Below are 6,000 nucleotides of genomic sequence, written 5' to 3'. Positions count from 1 at the left end.
TTGTTACATTTATTTACGAATTTCTTTAATTATAAAATTATTCGTAATAATATCAGTAACTTCTATTTAAATAAATATTTGATTGTTATTATTTTTTCATTATTTTATTACATTTAAAAATAATTAAATTTTTGTAATCATTTTGTAACGTACGTCTACAAAATTCAATGTATTTAGTGTTTTTAACTAAAATTCTTCTATAAATTCATTATTTTTAATAATTAATTAAATATATATTGCCAAATATAACTAATTTCAAAAGAATTTGAATTATCAAAAGTTTAAATTAAATTCATTCAAAATTAAAATTTTATAAAATTTCAAACTGAAACCGCTTAAAGTTAATTTGTTTATAAAAATTGTAAACGCAAAATTGAATTGATTTTGAAATATTTAAATGAACGGATAACTATTTGTATTTTTCTCATATGTCAAGTTCTCTTCCTCCTCAATTATGATTGGCAGATAAGTATTTGGAAACGACGGCAACAATGTATGAATGTCGCACACGGAAATTTTCGAACAACCTATCTCGAACGGTCATTGAGAATAGACTTTCAGAGTCGCATGCGACATTAACCATTCGACATTTTACGCATGCGAGAATTGTCGAATGCTTTCGAGAATACGGCCCCTGGTCAAGTTTGGCTGTGAGGATCCCCATTGAGAATTCGATGTTTTTAGCATTCGATTAACTGAAAATTCGATATTTTTAGCATTCGACTACATGACGATTCGATGTTTTTAGCATTCGACGTTTTTATCACTCGACGTTTTAAACAATCGACATATTGACAATTCGATGTTTTTATCATTCGATGAATTAATAATTCGACGTTTTGAACATTCGTCGTATTGACGATTCGATATTTTTAACATTCGACTAATTGATAAATCGACGAATTGATAATTTGACGTATTGACAATTCGATGTGTTTTTAGCATTCGACGTTTTGTCCATTCGATTACTTGGCATTCGACTATTTGATCATTCGACGACTTGGCGATTGGGGGATATGCATGCGTCTCGTATTCTGCTCACATGTGATCGCACCCTAAGGGGGACAAAAATATTTTTCTTCTAGTTCACTCCATACTGCTTGCACACGCAGGCAGCCCACTGTGACCGATCCATTATTCTCTCATTATTCTGAATACATTGTGCTTAGACCCTTATAATCGTGTTTATTATTAGAGAACCGTTAAGTCTTTTGAATTAAAAAAAAGTTCTCAAGAAGCTTCATATGATATATATATATATATAATAAAGTTGAAAACTTTACATTATCTCAGTAAGTATCTTTTAGGAATATTTAAATAAAAATATAAATCACTTTAACGTTTTAAGTAATATAATTATTCTAAAGTATATCAATTTTTTTTATATAATCTTAATGTACTGGTAAATAATTTTCCTTTGTGTTTTGTTTGGATGATTGTCAAAATTAAAATAAGCATTCTACTCAGGTTTTCTGGAAAATTTAAACAATTAAAAGTATCACTTTATTAAAGATTGAATATTTTTGAAATTAAGAAAGAATTTTTGTAACATAACCTAAAAGGATTATTGTTTCTCATTCTTTGAAATTTTTAATCTTTATTTAGACTACGTGTTTATTGGTGAATTATAAAGACAAAATTGTTCATCCTTTTTCTAAACCATTTTTTTATTATACACATTATTTTTTGTTTCAAAAGAATATTTTTATTTGTTTTTTGACCTTATAATGATCAGAATAATTTTGTTGGGCTTTAGTAGAGCAAAAAAAGCTCTTTACAAGTCATAAATAAAAAAAAGTTTCACCAAGGTCATTAGGACATACTTCAAACTTATTTTTTTTTCAAGTCAAGAAAATGTACAGAAAATTTTCAGTATTTTTTAATTAGATTTTGCATTTGAGGATTCTGCTATTTAATGATTGAAAGCTATTTTTAACTTAAAGATTAAAGCGCTGCATAGTTAAAGCTAAAATTTTTATGTTAATTTCATGAATACTTTGCTTCCTTATAAAGATTTTTATTTTATGAGTGAATATTATAACCTATTTTGTAGTTTTGACAGTTTTTTCGGCTCTATATCGAAATTAGACATAACATTACCGCGAATGTTCTCACACACTATAAGCAAATTGTGGAATCACTGATGATTTATAATGCATTAGAATCGTTTCAATCCATCTATTTTTTTAAGTTATACGTGTTGTTACTTTCCTCGGTCTCCCCTTTCCCTTTAGCTCTTACAAAATTCGAGACATTTATGAAAATATGTTATGTATTTAAAAACCGACCATTAAATGTAATTAAGGAAATTTGAACCTTTATGACTTCCAGTTTTACAACACAAATCTTTCCCGTATTTAGTTAATGGAGTTTTGAATAATTTTTAATTAAAGTTATTAGAAAATATCTATAATAATATAGATTATGGTTAACACTCCGTCAGAAAAATTACAATTTGCATGGGGTCTACGGATTATTCTGTAATTTGGTGAAGTTGTTATATTTGATAACAAAAATAAGTGTACCAAAGGATTTTAAAAAATTTTCAAAATTGTAAAGATTACGCCATTTTGAATTTTTTTATAAGATTTTTTTCAAATGTGAATAGTTCCGAAACAATTTAACGGATTTTAATAAAATTTAAATATGTTATAGTTAAAATTATGTCCTTTCAGAATTTTTCAAAAAAAAAATTTTTTTTTGTTTTTTTCAAAAAAAAGTAAAAAAAAATTTTTTGAATCGATTTATTAAGCACGGGACCGATTTTTGAGTATTTTTCGATATATAATAAAATATTCCTTATAATTTCACCTTTCATTTACAAAAAAGAAAACGATGGAGACTTTAATAGTTTTCGAGATATTGCAATTTTTGTGGAAGCGCGACCACGTTTCAGTACCAGCGCAGTATCTTTTACCCGGGATGCCTCACAGTGGGATTTTTTACACTTTACTCTTCAAAATTGTCTAGAGCCTACAAATTTTATTGGATTTTAATGTTCTTGCTCTTAAATGAAAGGGGATAAAATTTCTAAGAGATCTCTTTAAACTCTATAACGAGGGCTCTGTCTCTCGGTATAGCGAGAAAAATTTTCTCCCGATTACCCCCACTATTTATAAACAAATACACATTCAGTTGGTTTAAATTTGGTTAAAATCAATTTTATTTATATAAAATAAAAATAAAAAGTCACTTCTTATTTGAAATAAATAAATAAATTTTCTGTATGTTAAAGTTCAAATTAAACTAGGTTACGTTTGTAATTTTGACATTATTTAATTTGTAAACACTAAAAAAAATGAATGAAGAATCTTAAAAGTGGGGATTTCTCCTCTTGCGCTCGTAATAGAGGGAGACTTGACTCCCGAACTTCTCGTTATAGCGAGATTCGAGTGTATTTCCGAAACAATTTAACGGATTTTAATAAAATTTAAATATGTTATATAGTTAAAATCATGTCCTTTCAGAATTTTTCAAAAGAAAAAAAAAATTTTTGAATCGATTTATTAAGCACGGGACCGATTTTTGAGTATTTTTCGATATATAATAAAATATTCCTTATAATTTCACCTTTCATTTACAAAAAAGAAAACGATGGAGACTTTAATAGTTTTCGAGATATTGCAATTTTTGTGGAAGCGCGACCACGTTTCAGTGCCAGCGCAGTATCTTTTACCCGGGACGCCTCACAGTGGGATTTTTTACACTTTACTCTTCAAAATTGTCTAGAGCCTACAAATTTTATTGGATTTTGATGTTCTTGGTCTTAAATGAAAGAGGATAAAATTTCTAAGAGATCTCTTTAAACCGATTTTTGAATTTTTAATTGTTTATTTATTTTTTTGTTACTCAAAGTTAACAATTTAAAATATTTTTGTAAAAAATACTGTTTATTTTTTATTTTTCTATTGCACAAGATCGAAATCAATTTAAATTAGTCTAGTCTGACCACCTGACAAATAATAATGCATAATACAGTTTATTTAAATTGTTAAAAAAAACAATTTAAATTAACAAATAGATAACTTTGGTCTGTTTTTTTTTAAATTGTTTTTTTTGTAGACAAATTTATGTTTATTTAAGTAATGTATGTCTATTTTGTAAAAAAATGATTTGAAAGTTAACAATTATCATTGTTATTAATAATTATATAACCAATAATCTATTTTCTTTTGCATTTATAAACATTTCCAGCATTTTTTAAACTTTAAATATTTATATCATATGTACATTCTTTCAAAAACTTAAAAAATTTATTAGCTTAAACAATTACATTTGTTATAAAGAAATTATTTACTTTGTAAACAAATAAATGGCTTATTTCTGCAAAAAAATAGAACCTTTTTGAACGAGTTTAACATTTTAAAGCTCTACTTAAATATCGATAACTTGAGTATTGTTAATATCAACGATAATCATTAACTTTAAAATCATTTTTTTACAACGTTGACATGAATTACTTAAATAAACATAAATTTGTCTAAAAAAACAATTTTTTTAAAAAGACCAATATTATCTATTTGTTAATTAAAATTGTTTTAAAATCAATAAGTAAATTTTACGAGTTTTTGAAAGAATGTACATATGATATAAACATTTTAAGTTTAAAAAATGCTGGAAATGTTTATGAATGCAAAAGAAAATAGATTATTGGTTATATAATTATTACTAACAATGATAATTGTTAACTTTCAAATCATTTTTTTACAAAATAGACATACATTACTTAAATAAACATAAAGTTGTCTACAAAAAAAACAATTTAAAAAAAAACAGACCAAAGTTATCTATTTGTTAATTTAAATTGTTTTTTTTAACAATTTAAATAAACTGTATTATGCATTATTATTTGTCAGGTGGTCAGACTAGACTAATTTAAATTGATTTCGATCTTGTGCAATGGAAAAATAAAAAATGAACAGTATTTTTTACAAAAATATTTTAAATTGTTAACTTTGAGTAACAAAAAAATAAATAAACAATAAAAAATTCAAAAATCGGTTTAAAGAGATCTCTTAGAAATTTTATCCCCTTTCATTTAAGAGCAAGAACATCAAAATCCAATAAAATTTGTAGGCTCTAGACAATTTTGAAGAGTAAAGTGTAAAAAATCCCACTGTGAGGCATCCCGGGTAAAAGATACTGCGCTGGTACTGAAACGTGGTCGCGCTTCCACAAAAATTGCAATATCTCGAAAACTATTAAAGTCTCCATCGTTTTCTTTTTTGTAAATGAAAGGTGAAATTATAAGGAATATTTTATTATATATCGAAAAATACTCAAAAATCGGTCCCGTGCTTAATAAATCGATTCAAAAAATTTTTTTTTACTTTTTTTTGAAAAAAACAAAAAAAAATTTTTTTTTTGAAAAATTCTGAAAGGACATGATTCTAACTTTAACATATTTAAATTTTATTAAAATCCGTTAAATTGTTTCGAAAATATTCACATTTGAAAAAAATCTTATTAAAAATTCAAAATGGCGTAACTTTTACAATTTTGAAAATTTTTATAAATCCTTTGGTACACTTATTTTTGTTATCAAATATAACAACTTCACCAAATTACAGAATAATCCGAAGACCCCATGCAAATTGTAATTTTTCTGACGGAGTCCTTACCCTTATGTCTTAGGTGCAGATTGAAATTTTACGCGAAAAATGTTTTTTCAAACAGATGTTTAGTTTTGTGTAAATATTGAAAACTTATTGTCCCTCAGAGGTCAAGATTTGTTCAAAAATCCTTTTAACCCTAAAGATTCAATCAACTTGCACGTAACAGACGCACAGTGGCGAAAAATGTACTTTTTCGTCACTCTACAGGTCATAATTTTTGTCCCAAATGATTTTTATTTTTTTCTTAATCTTCGTTATAAAATTCTCTATCAATTTCTGGGGCCCGATTTTTTAATTTTTTATTTTGAAAATTTTTTTAATAACAATAAGCATTAAAAACCCAGTGGGCAAAAAACCATCATTGTTTTAAAAACGTTCCAAAAAC

General features: G+C 25.9%; 1 protein-coding gene across 1 annotated transcript in view; it reads left to right on the top strand.

Annotated features, from left to right (window-relative positions):
* The first annotated feature begins 1,085 nt into the window (after positions 1–1,085).
* LOC122501103 (homologous-pairing protein 2 homolog) overlaps positions 1,086–6,000 on the top strand; it is a 40,091-nt gene continuing 35,176 nt past the window's right edge. Inside the window, exon 1 of the mRNA XM_043610374.1 lies at positions 1,086–1,292. The gene's annotated coding sequence lies outside the window, so the exon portion shown is untranslated. The remainder of the gene's footprint in view (positions 1,293–6,000) is intronic.

This window comes from Leptopilina heterotoma, unplaced genomic scaffold, assembly GCF_015476425.1.
Source record: "Leptopilina heterotoma isolate Lh14 unplaced genomic scaffold, ASM1547642v1 Lhet_201, whole genome shotgun sequence".
In the NCBI taxonomy this organism is placed as follows: domain Eukaryota; kingdom Metazoa; phylum Arthropoda; class Insecta; order Hymenoptera; family Figitidae; genus Leptopilina; species Leptopilina heterotoma.
The sequence above is the reverse complement of the archived record's forward strand: the minus strand, read 5'-3'. Positions and strand labels throughout refer to the sequence as shown.